Genomic DNA, 13,136 nt, shown 5'->3' on the forward strand with positions numbered 1-13,136 from the left:
CTATGACTTTCATTAAATTACAACAATTTTCTTGTAATATTATAACCTTTCCCTGAAATTATTACTTTATTCTCAAAATCCACTGTTTTTTTTTCAACGAATACTCCATAATTTTGGTCTCCACCAACTCTGCTTTTTACATTAAGTTTAATCACCTAATATTAGGCTACAAGTTTTGTTTTTTTTAGTTATTTTATTCTTGTAATATCACGATTTTTTTCTTGAAATACTATGACTATTCACATTAAATTACCATGGTCTACATCAAAACCGTAAAGTTGTAGGCCTTGAAGTCCTGCTTAAAAATTATATAAAGGATGCTTAAATCTTTTTGAGTATGTCCGTTCTACCCTCGTTCTGTTGCTATGGTGAGTTCATCACCATAGCAACATCCTCCGCAGTACGCGTTGTCACGTGAATGTTGTTTGAAGAGTGTCTATAAAGTTTTTACAAACATAAAGTAGCAGAGGAATACAGGCTAGGCTAGCTGCTGTTAGTTAGCTGTAACTTTAAATAACGACGAAACAAACTACACCGGATTGTTAATTTTGTTGTAGGACAGTGTCGCGAGGAAGTTTAAATTCAGCTTTTTTTGGTAAAAACTGACTCGCGCTGTTTTCACCGTCAGTTAGCTCCAAATCAACCTGTTAGCGGCCACTTTTCAGCCGCTGGGGACTTTATTAAATGATTTCTACAGAATATGAAGATGAAGCCTGCAACAGCGGGGACACAGACTGAACTTTATTCGTGCTCTACTGAAACACATTGGACTTTATTTGTGAACTTCAACGCTGATATGCAGCCATCGCAGGTAAGCTAGCTAACCTTTTAAGCTACATTTGTTGTCATATTTCCTGCATGTTAGTTTATTGTGCATGTTGCTGTTTGTTGTTGTTTGGCGGCTTTGTCAGTCTATTTTATTAAGTTTCCAGTGGCTACTTGCTTTTTATTTGCCTTTTTGCCTGTGTATCTGTACCATATGAGTCATTTTCATTGGAGACGCTGGAGATTTGCTGCACAACATTTTTAAAGGGCCGATTTTAACTCCTTTACTATTTAAAAGCATCATATATTAAATAATTGAAATGGCTGAGAACACTTTGAGACAAGTTTTTTTTGACAATAAAACCAAAGTGTAATGTAAATATAGAAAAAGCGAATGTATTTTTGAAAAACGCAGTGCAAGCTAAATATATATACTGTATATATTTTTGCCCTTAAGTCTACCGATTCTAAAATAACCTCAAAATCGACCAACAGCTTTAGTTAATCATTGACACAGTTTCTTATTGTACAAAGTTTTCACTCTGTAAGTCTCGAGGTTTATTCATTAATGCCTGCACATTTAAAGCAACTTTCCCACACAAAAGACACACAACAGGTCTGAAGAGTGAATCATGCCAGTATTTTGACTCAGCAGGGATACAATGAAATGAAAAGTTGATCTGCAGGAGAATGAACATTTGAAAGCAACACTGGAGAGCATTATTTTCCATAATATTTCCTATTTTGAATTGTCGACTACCACCTGAAATATGTGTTGTTGTTTTTTTTACATAAGGACATTTACACCATAAATTGGTATACAAACGTCTACCAGAATGCAGTAAATGAAGTATTTGAAGCTTAAAATGTACTCTGGGAGGTACGCCTTTCTTTCTATGTGATCCCTCTACAGTACCATGAACTGTGTAGGCCTTTGCAGCTGCGGTTGTGTGACTGCCACTGCATATGTCCAAGTTTAAGGTTCTTTGAAAATTTTAATAATTTAGAATTGTTTGGGGTCATTTCTTGTAAAGGTCATTGCCTTCTTTTAATGTTATTGAAGGCCAGTTTGCTCAGGTATGGATATTATATGCCCTTTCTGCCAGTAGATCCCCCTAAATACTACACACTGCACCTTTAAATCAATGTGCAGGTGTGTAACTTCGGCTGTCACTGCTGCTACAAATGACAGCTGTAGTTAGAGGATTTATCATTTCCTTCGTCAAGAGTTACACAATGTACTTTGAAGAAAGATTCATCTTCAAACACTCCCTTGCTTCTCATGCTGTGAGGGATTCCCAGGTCGGTTGTGCATTTACGCACTTTGGACGACACAAATACTTTGCATGCGTGGGTTGTTTGCACACGCAGAACAGTGCTGATTTGCATGTGTGGTGCAGCAGCGTTAACCCCGGCATCCCCGTGTTTGAGCTTCTGTTACAGCGTGGCAGGAAGGTGTGACGAGTCTGAGAGAGATAGATGAGAGAAAGGAGTGTGAGGCAGGGTTTATGTGATGAAGGAGGGGTTTGGCTCCCTTGTGTGGAGGAGCTGAAGAGTGTGTATGTGGGTGGGGGGGGGGCAGGCATATGCTATATTAATAGCACCTTTAAAGATGAGAGGGAGAAGAAGACAAAGTAAACAAGGGGGCGGCCATGATGTAGCAGTGTAAAAGCAACACGGGTGACACTGTTGAGGTTTCTCTCAGCAGTAAACAGAGGGTGGGGGATGTTTGAAGTGTGTGTGCGAGGGAGAGGAGGAGGGTGTAAATAGATGGAACAATGGAGGCATTATTTCAGTGTTGGTCCATTGCTGTGTTTACTGTCTGCTCTCTTCTCAGTCACTCTCACTGGGGGCAGCAGTTGGTAACAGAGATAAAACAAGCTTATCAGCTCTGCAACCATGTCGGACAGGGCGCATTGTAACACCCAACTGGACACACTTTCCATCTGTGCTGCACATTCTCGCACACTGGAATCTGGATCTCTCCGTAGACGTCATGTGTGTGATTATTTATGGTTGGCTCCTTTATCGCATTACTTTTCCATCCTTAAGAGATTTCTATTTTTTGCTGCTTTAGCCATGTACTCCAAAGTGGCCTCTCACCCTGCCAGTAATTTGTCGGCCCGCCTGAGATATTTAAAGGGTCTATTCACAAAAGATAAACATATTATCTTATCCTACTGAGAGTTCATTTTTAATTCCTGTGTCATGCCAAATATTTGTCCCATCCCAAATTGAAATGCAAAGACACTACTGTATGTCAAAAATTAAACCTCCAGGGACACATTGACATGTATATATTTATGTCAAGCGGCAGCAGCGGGGAACAGTGTGGGACATGTCTGGTGTCAAAAGCGGGTATGTTTTAACAATAGTTTGGGACATGTCCAACACTGTTTGTAGTGACAAAACTGGGTGTTTTTAACAACAGATTGGGACATCACTAGAGTTGTTTGTAGCAACAAAATTGGGTTTTTTTTTACATCAGTTTGGGATATGTCCAGTGATGTTATAGCAACAGAAGCAGGTGTTTTTTTAATAACTGTTCGGGATATATCCAGTGGTGTTAGCAGCAACAAAAGCGGGTGTTTTAAATGACAATTTGGTGCGTGTCCTTTGGTGTTTGTTGTGGCAAAAGCCGGTGTCTTTTAATGACAGTTCGGGGCTTGTCCAGTGGATGTTTGATGCAACAAAAGTGGGTCCTTTTTAAAGACAGTTTTTGGGACATGTTCAGCAGTGTTTGTTGTGAAAACAGTGGGCGTTTTAACAACATTTTGGGAGATGGCCAGCTGTGTTTGTAGCTTAAAAAAAAACTGTTGTTTTTAACGACTGTTTGGTATGTGTCCAACAGTGTTTGTAGTGACAAACACTAGTGTTTTTAATGAGAGTTTGTTTGTAGTGAAAAAGGTGTTTTTAATGATGGTTTGGAAATGTCCGGCATATGTTTGTGGCGACAAAAACAGGTATTTTTAACAACAGTTAAGGACATGTTCAGCTGTGCTTGTTGCGACAAAAGCAGGTGGTTTTTAAAGACAATTTCGGGCAATGTCCAGCTGTGTTTGTGGTGACAAAAGCAGGTACTTTTGATGACAGTTTGGAAGATGTTCAGTAGTATCTGTAGTGACAAAATGGGATATTTTTCACTGAGAGTTTGGGACATGTTCAGCTGTCTTTATAAAGACAAAAGCAGCTGTTTTTTAAACAAAAGTTCTGTTCATGTCCAGCAATATTTTTTGCAACAAAAGCAAGTGCTTTTTAACAGCAGTTTGGGACATTTCTAACACTGTAACAACAAAAGATTGTGTTTTTAACAGCAGTTTGGGATATTTCCAGCTGTGTTTGTAGTGACAAAAGCGGATGTGTTTTAACAAGATTTTGGGAATGTCCAGCTATGTTCAGAGTGACAAAAGCAGGTGTTTTTTTTTGGACAACAGATCAGAATATATCCAGTAGCTTTCCTAACCCTAGTGGTTTTTATGCCTCAACCTAACCACAGCTTTGTCACAACATAAAATAGAAAAATCACAAATATATTAACTGCAATAACTGGTACTTATGAAACATACAAATCTGACATTTGCAGGGTTTGCAAAAAAGTACAAAGCCAACATTTATTCTGTCGACTGAGTTGAGAACTAATAACCTGAGACATTTAAAACGACATTCTGTATTCACTCTGTTTAATTAACAATCAGATGTGCGTTGGGTACAGATGCTTTTTTCCAGGTCATAACACAGCAGCCAGTTAAAAAAACACATTCAGTCATTATCATTAACCCATTTATCTATTTGTTTTTTTGAGAGTGTGACAGATCGTTTGTGTGTGGGTTGGTAAGTGGGCGGATGGAGGGCTGTATGAGCTTGATGTGGTTATGTCTGTTTGCCATGTGCAGGACGTGTGCTTGTGTGCTTGTGTGCATGTGTGTGCGTGTGTGTGTGTGTTTGCGCACGCGCGCGCCTGTGTGTGTGTGTGTGTGTTACATGCAGGATGCTGTGTGTGCACGCTCCAGCTGGATGCCTGCTTCTGCTCGTCACCTGATATTTGCTCGCCATGTTCATTCAGTCTGCAGATTCCTGCTTTCATCTACACACACACACACACACACACACACAGACAGACACACACAGACACACACATGTAAGCACAGACACACTCTTCCCCGTGATGTCATTGATTCTGAGCTCCATGGCAACAGTGAGCGAGGAGGCAAGGCGGGAGAGAGGAGGAAAACGGAGAGATATTCCTTCATAGTGACGGGATGAAGTTGTTATAAATAGCTACTGATGTTTCTAGGTGTCCGACGACAGAGGTGGGTGGGTCTTGGGGAGCGGGGGCGCGCGGGGTGTTTCACCTGGGAACATCGTGTCTTTGTCAAGTGGTAATTTCAGTCCACTCAGAGTGACGCCAGTTGTCCAATGACCCTTTAGGAGAAACTTTTCGTCAGAAATAGCCGTGTTTTTTCAGGGCTTTATCAATGTGGTAGGTGGAGCAGAAGGCGCTGTGCGGCTGAATGAGCTAAAAATGGCTCACAGCTGGCATGCACGCCCTTATTCACTCCATTCATTTAATAACTTTCTTATTCTTGTCCGTCCTCAATCATTCCTTTTTCTGTATCCATGTGATTAGTTTTAATTCCCCTCCAGCTCATTTGTTCTGGCTTCTCTGATCCTGTCGCTGCCTGTGTTTAATTTGGTGTGGAGTCTTTCTCAAAGCGTTTCTTTCTGCACTGGAGTCAGTTGATGGCTGAATGTGTATCTTACTTTCTATATTTCAGCCCAGGGGTCAGGAGCTCTCTCTGGGATCACAAGCTGAATTAGAGGCGTCACAAGAAGATTAAAGGGACAGTTCACCCCAAAAACAAAAATACATATTTTTCCCCTTGCCTGTAGTCTGTTTATCAGTCTAGATTGTTTTGGTGTGAGTTGCAGAGTGTTGGAGATATCAGCTGTGGAGATCTCTGCCCTCTCTCCAATATAATGGCACCAGATGGCATTCGGCTTGTTGTGCTCAAAGCACTGAAAAAAAAAACCTTTAAAAAAAACTCAACAGCTATGGTTATTTCCAGATATCATGACTGGGATAGTCAAGGTAATCTACAGACCTTGCTGTATTTCACAGCAGCAGTTTTCCTGAAGCAGAGAATCTGTATCTTTTCTTAAGCACTTGACTTATGACTTAAAATGGTCATGACATGGGTTTATTTTCATCACTGTAGATATTAAGATAATCACTGGCAGATGTGCCTTTTCGAGGAAAATAACAAACGATTCAAAGACTAGAACAGCACACACTGATATAACAGTCTGTAACATTAGTTTGAGCCACTTTCCCACCTGTGCATGGCCATTAAAGTGAATTGAAAATATAAAACGGATGAATAACATTCATAGGTAATGCTTAGTGTAAAGTAAGTAGCTGTGCGGTCGGGGTTTAAGTGACTAAACACGTTCAGCGTGTTGATAATCCTAATATATCTTGCTTGAGTGGAGACAAAAAATAAACAGGACATGTCTGTCTTGCTGCCGTCTTGACAAAGCGCCCTGGGATGCTTTCACGTAAAGTGTCCGTGTAGAGCAGGTGCATTTCTGAAGTCCTTTTAGCCGCAGCTGTGGGCTGCAGCTTGCTCTTTGGAGGTATTCATGCCTCTACTGGGCACAGCTTATTAATGCGTGACACGCTGACTCAAGATTTGCAAAATGGACTAATTTCCGTAATCGATGACGTCGATTATACTGATGAATCGCCCCCGCCCTACGCAAAACCGCTTTAGCATTGTTAACTATGTCAGCACCACTAGCAGTGCTGACACGCCTAACAATACTAGTTACAATACTAGTTAGGACAAAACAACAATCCCATCCAAACAGAAAAATGGCTAACAAGGATACAATGACAAAGTTAATAATGATGTGAAAACAAAAAAAGCAATTAAGTCTAATTATCAGGAAATATAGTAACATTCTTATGGCCAAGATGCCCGTGTGTATACTCTTTGTTTCTGTCTTTACATATCCATTTATTTGAAATAAAGCCTGTCTACACAAAATCCCTCATTAATAACGAGTAAAGGGCACACTGAGTGCTGAGCTGAGTTTCAAAGCAGGTCTACCCCATGCTCTCTCTCCCTCCTTCGCACTCTGAACAATGGTCCAGTGAGAGCAGGCCCGCAAGGCTTTGATGAGGATGTTTGGGATTAAACAGTGCATTTCCAGCCTCTTAACATTCCTGCGTGCCCACTGCTGAGGAGCAGCAAAGGTCCAGCGCCAGTCACATGAGCTTTTTAACTAAAACGGTGGACGAAGTGTTACGGTGGCATTAACTTTCCCCACACAAATTCCAACATCACGTTACAAGTCCGGGAAAACCATGGTGTTTCTGCTTTCTTAGAGGCTGAATTTGAACTTATCAGTGGTTTTGATCATCATCTCACACTGAACGTGGGGCTGTTATGCTACGAGAGAGTTTAAGGCAAACGCTCGCATTTATAGACACACCATATCAGGTCTGTAAGAGAGGATGTGGCGCCAAATCTGGAAGGTGTAATGACTGTAATGAGCTCATTCTTGATCATTTTTGTTGGCTGAAAACGATCTCCACTGAAAGTCCACTTACTGTCTTGTTGTGAAGGTTTTGACCATATCACACAGTCTTCATTAACACTCTAGGACTTACAGCCGATATACATGGGGCACAGATGTGACACGTGATCGGTTAGCGGTTTTTACCTGCTACACAGACTCTGTATTTGTAGAGTTTGGTTGCTGCCAGCCTCACTGTGTGCATGCTGAGTTTTGCCAAGTGATTATACAGTTGGTTATGTAGAGTTTGGCGTAGGCTATATCAACTGGTGCTGAATTAATAAGCTTGATTGTTTTGTCCACAGATTCCTGGATGCATTGATTTGATTGATTTATTATGTGAAATGTAAAATCACCCACGAGGTTAATCGCTGCATCATTTTGCTTCTGGTATAAGGTATTGATTTTAATCATTTTCTAACAGATTTTCATTTTTTTCACACAGTTCTATGTAGTTTTTACCCTGCAGAGGGATGCGTAGCCACGTGTAGAGAAAAAAAAGAGCTGAAACGTGAAAATTGAGATGAGCAGCGTAATAGAGAATCCCAGAAATAAGTCCTAAAACACGGAAAATGTTAACATTTCAGCTCCTCTGGTTCCCTCATCTTAAAGTCCGTGAGTTATTATTATCTGTATCGGCCTTTTATTTTAATGACAGTTGATAAAATTAATCAATAAAAATTTGTTTGTATTGCGGTCAACAACACCAAGGAAGGCAGCCTGCAATACTAGCAAAGAAAGTGTCAGGAGGAACTTTTACTTTGTAAAACCTCAGGGAGCGATTTTTATTTATTTAATTTTATTTCAAATTTTTACTTTACTGAAGTTTTGAGTAAACATTTAAAGGCATTAAAGCAAAGATTTGTGCAAGAGTCTGTCATATTTCAAATTCTAAATTTTGACAGAAAGACTTTTAGTTTTGTTATAAATGCATATTGGTTCCAAATATCCGTTATCAGTCTCATTAAGTACAAATAATCAGTATTGGTATCGGCCCTGAAAAATCGGTTGACCCCTACTTTCTTTTTATTTTTCTCTTATTTTGAGGGTTTTAATTTTTTTTCTCTTATCTTTGATGTATCATTTAATTATTCATACTCAAGTCATTAATTGAATTAACTGAGCCACAAGGAAAGACAAATAGATTTCTGTTTTTTAGCCACACATTGTCAAACAGGGATGATCATGACAGCTTTGATGCAGCTCCTGTCATGTTCCTGTGTGAGTCTGCTGTCTGCTGAGTGGACCCCCTCCTCTTCCACTCACTCAGCCTGTCCGTGGGCAGCAGCCTTCTGCTGCTCTCACTGTGAATGAATCACTCCTTATTCATAACAGCGTGGAACCAAATGATTGTTTTGTTCCACTTTTTGCAATTAAGACAAGCGCGCATCCATTCTGCGTGCACGTCGCTCCAGCGTAGGAGCCTCTCCTCTGAACATTACCTGACCTCACCACCTGCTCTGAGTCGGTGGAAAAGACGAAGAGCATTTTGAGACTCATCCACTCGAAAATGTTTCTACATATAGTAAATATGCTAATGGATCTGCTTTCAGCTGAATACACGCTGTCGTCTGTATTCATCTGCTGCTGATGTGAAGCATAAAGAGATATAGTTGTTATTGGAACAGGGAGTTCAGACCAGCTCTCATCTATATTTAATCCTGTAAATGGTCATTTAGAGGCACTTCTAGAGGAATCCGATGCCTAATTACAAAGGGGAAAAAATCTCTCGGAGGCAAAGCACATAATCAATAGGAGCCGTAATTATCAGCCTCTCTCCGTCTGTGTCTTTTGAAATCACTTCTGTTCCTACATGTTTTACGCCAGAAAACTAGCTTTAATTATTTATCACTCTGTGATTGCTCACCCGCACGTCAACACACCCAGCACCCCGCAACCACGCACAAATGCCCGCCTCATCTTTGTATCCGGAAATTGCTGTCCGGGCGGTTGAGCAGAAGCAGTCTGTGATCTAACAGGGGAAAAAGAGAGGAGGAGGAGCCGACTGTCAACAGTAAACAGTGTCAGAGTGGATACATCTCCGCCGGCGTCCACTTAATGGCTTTATGTGGTGTGCACATTAGCAGGCTGCAGCACTGCAGCATTATCCAATTTAACTAGTCGTTTAATCGAACTCTGACTTCTCTAATCTTACTTTTCTTGCAAAGACAGTAGCTTGCCAGCACTGTGAGCTGATCAAAGTTACAGATTGCTTTTAGAACTTAATTTTTCCCTCTTTTACCAATTTAAATCATGGTCTTCTTAGATCCAGCCTCTTTTAGAAATTGCAGGGTTCCCACGGTCATGGAAAACCTGGAAAAGTCTTCACAATCACATTTTACAGGCCTGGAAGAGTCATGGAACTATGGATCATTTAAGGTTTTGGAAAAATCATGGCAATGTTTTGTATGTAATGATTAAATTACATAAATATAACATCCCTTCATGCAAGCCCACTAGGTATGTCAAATAGTTTTTTAACCACTTTTGGCTATGGGGAGCATACAACTTCAAATGGCTGTATTTTGTATTTATTTTACAGCCAACTTAAGATAACACGCCTTCCACAGTCACTGACCTGCAGGTTTGGAAGGCTTGTTTTCAAAATTGGGTGATTTTTTTCTTCTTCTTTACCAAAAAAAAAAAAAATCTTTGAATTTTTTTGGCGGTTTTTATAGAAAACTTAAAATTTTGGTTGATTTATTTGCACAAACGGCCAAATTTACACAATTTATAATAGGCAAAATGTGTGACTACAGAAATTATTGTTGGATTTTCAAATTCTCAGCAGTCCTTGAACGCATCAGATAAGATGCTGAAATTAGGTTTGAACTGAGTTTGAATCTGATATGTTGGAAAAAGCAGGGCAAGTGGGGCAAGTTAAAAAAGGGATCCTTGACAAGTAATGGAAAAGTTTTGAAATTTTGTCCATGACAGTGTGTGGGAACCCTGACATTGTGAACCTTTTGAAAGTGGGAGAAACTGAGGCAACATCAGAAACAAATAGAATTATCTCAATTTTTAACATATTTTAATAAGAAATTGAGTCTTCTTCTTAAATGTATATATTTTCAGACATTTGTTGTGCTCAGAATTTTTGCAAAGATATCAAACTAGTTCAGCAATGTACATTATGTCTCCGCTCTCGACCTGCAGCATCATCAGCGCTAGCTTCTATACTCATAGCTCCCTCTAGAGCTAATTCTGCTGCAATGCACCTGTGTGAAGTATGAGCTCACACTGTGGCTCCCTATTAGTGCAAATTTCCTGAGCTGTAATATCATAACTGTGGCAATATCGCAGAGGCTTTTAGATGCTATCAAATTAGACTGTTGTCACTTCCTGCATTTGCAGTTGCTGGAAGATACAGCTGATGTCACAACACCTAAATGTTGACACAGCTGTGATTAATGTTTCCCTCATGAGTCAGCCCCCACCTACAACTAGCTGATAATCTCGTCTGTGACTAAGCAGTGTGGAAGAGAGATGATGTTTGGCCATAGGGGGTATATCTGTTTGTGTGTGTGTGTGTGGTGTGTGTGTGTGTGTGTGTGTGTGTGTGTGTGTGTGTGTGTGTGTGTGTGTGTGTGTGTGCGCGCGCGCATGTGCGTGCTGAGTCTGTGCCATGCAGCAAACAAAAATGCAGTTTCTTGACAATATTAGTTGAGGCTATTGAAATACGAATACTAAACAAGCTAAAATAAATATTTGCAGATGTAGACAACAGCTATTAGAAATATCAGTGTAATGTTCTTGGCACACACATTATAGTATAGTGATCATAATAAGGATAAAATTACCCCTTTCCTAAACAAAGCTCCAAACTCTGTTCATGTTTAAATATAAGAGGTAAAGTAAAAACCAGCAAATACATATATTGTAGTCAAAGTGAGTATTAAAAGACTTTTTTCCTATATGTTGACATAATAATATGTTGTGGACAGTGAGAATATATTCAATTATGTCAAATAATGCTGGCATGAATACACTTGTTACCAGCCAATGTTTCCAGTACTGGTATTGTTTTCAGATTGTTGTGTGTGTGTGTGTGTGTGTGTGTGTGTGTGTGTGTGTGTGTGTGTGTGTGTGTGTGTGTGTGTGTGTGTGTGTGTGTGTGTGTTTGTGTTAAAGGGGTTTTGAGTATTTTGCATTGTGTTTATAAGTCTGTCTGTGGACAGATTTTGTCACCATGATGGTGTCATAGCTGCGGAAGATGAAATCACGAAACTTAGTAGTTGTGTAGTTTAAATCACAGTGAAGGCTGAGTTCATAGATGGGTTTTATCTGAGCAAGGGGGCCGGAAGTTAATGGGGGTAGGACCTGACACCCCTGGTTCACATTCTTTTTTAAGTTGCGGATCACTTCATCGCAGTATCGCAAAAAGGTCTCTAGTTTAGCATGATTCTAAATTTCTGAATACGTTTAATTTGAAATTGAGATGTAAGTAACATGTATTTAAATCATATTTTGTATGCTGGAAATACACTTTTCACAGACATGATTACAGCATAACTTGACATTTACTCCATGTTTTGGGCAGTCAAAATATAGTGCTTAAGTCAAGTTATAAATGTTGCCTTGTGCATAAGTACAGAATGACACCAGTCAGCTGGTAGCCAATCAGCTGATAAATGAGCCACTTATGGTGAAGCATGACTAAGGCAGCTTTGACTTCAATGCTCTGCCTAGTCAACATGACCTGACTTCAGCCATGATTTTCTGATTTTCTGCGATGACAGTTTATTAAGTTCCCTAACAAAAGTCCCAGATCAGAGGCACATCAGCCATGACTTGGCACTTGCAAATTGGTGCTCAATTCCCTTTACGTAAGTTGTTCTAAGACATGAGGGGAGTGGCTCGCTGTTGCATTACAGATGCTTTTCACATATCTATTATGCTCTCTGAAATATCTGGACCTGTACTGGACTTTGTCTGCAAGTACAGCCAATGAGAGCGAAAGAGTTGTTGGGGACAGAGACAAGTGGTGCTGTGACACTTTCTATGGTGTGTGTGTGTGTGTGTTAGAGAGGAGAAAAGAAGGTGGAAGGTGGGCTATTGCACGCCGTGTTCTGTAGGTCATTAGCCTAATGATTTACTTGGAGCGCTGCTTTGTCAGTTTTTGACTTTCTAGTACACTCTCCCTGGACCTCAGGTTGTAGGTTGACCCTCGTGACATACTTATCTGGGATTCCTTTTAGTAAAAAATCTTGTAGTGTGTGACCCCCCTGTCTCTGGTCAGTTGTGTGAAAACCAAAATAACTATGAGACTGCTGATTACAAGACAGCAAGCTGTGTAGTGTGAACACTAAACAGTAAAGTGATATGTCAACTTTATAAAGTCATGCAGCGTTAATTTATCTTAAGCCAATGCAACGCTCCATAAATTTAAAAGTCATTTGGATTTTTAATTGTTTCTTTTTTTTCATTTTTTTAATTTAATTTTTGAAGAGAAGTGTTCCTGTAATTAGTCCATCTTTATCACCCATTAAATGTTCTTGAAAATCTGACAAAGACAACACTTTTTCTCTTGACTCTATCACATTCATTTGTGTCTGTAGCCTGCAGCAGCTCACTTGTACTTGCTTTATATGCAGGAAAGGGTATGGATCCCATTTAAAATTCAACTGTATACTCTGAAGAAATGCTCAGTAATCAAACACTAAACAGGGTCAAAACAGAAGAGAAAAACAAGCTAATGATAAACTAACCAATAAAAAGAGAAGTGTCAAGTTTCATGGGACTGAATTTAGAAAGAGACATTCTTTAAATGTCTAATCAAACTGCAAATGATG

General features: G+C 39.8%; 1 long non-coding RNA gene across 3 annotated transcripts in view; it reads left to right on the top strand.

The window, feature by feature from the left end:
- Positions 1-374: 374 nt before the first annotated feature.
- The window catches only part of LOC148185856 (uncharacterized), a 51,456-nt gene continuing 38,694 nt past the window's right edge, over positions 375-13,136 (top strand). For all 3 annotated transcript variants that reach the window (XR_015775510.1, XR_015775509.1, XR_015775511.1), the window contains exon 1: positions 375-811. This is a non-coding gene — a long non-coding RNA (uncharacterized LOC148185856). The remainder of the gene's footprint in view (positions 812-13,136) is intronic.

This window comes from Plectropomus leopardus, chromosome 22 (genome assembly GCF_026936395.1).
Source record: "Plectropomus leopardus strain MGB_pleo_1.0 chromosome 22, ASM2693639v1, whole genome shotgun sequence".
Classification (NCBI taxonomy): Eukaryota; Metazoa; Chordata; class Actinopteri; order Perciformes; family Serranidae; genus Plectropomus; species Plectropomus leopardus.